Here is a 365-nt window from a genome sequence, read left to right as displayed (position 1 = left end):
GGCAGAGGCAGTGGTGGTGTCAACCCCCCCCGGCCATGCCACCAGGTAAGTGCTCCACGGGGAGCCACACAGAGCCGGCAAATGGCGAGAGCACAGCACAACAGCTTTGGAAACCTGTGTCTCAGAGTCCTTCAGCCGGGGCACACCAAGCCTTCTCTCCAAGACGGACACTGCTTTCCCGAGGTGCCCCAGCTGCCTGGCCCTGGCTGCCCAGCTGCTCTGCAGCAGGCTCTTAAGGGATTTGTGAGCCTGCAGCTCTCTGCCCCCAATCCTGGGGCTGTGAGCAAAGCATATGCGCAGCAGGCTGCGTCCACCCGCTGCCCTCCCCACCTCCCTCCAACGCCCGGGGCACAGCGGCACAAAAG

This window comes from Nestor notabilis, unplaced genomic scaffold, assembly GCF_000696875.1.
Source record: "Nestor notabilis isolate BGI_N333 unplaced genomic scaffold, ASM69687v1 scaffold8533, whole genome shotgun sequence".
In the NCBI taxonomy this organism is placed as follows: Eukaryota; Metazoa; Chordata; class Aves; order Psittaciformes; family Psittacidae; genus Nestor; species Nestor notabilis.
The sequence above is the reverse complement of the archived record's forward strand: the minus strand, read 5'-3'. Positions refer to the sequence as shown.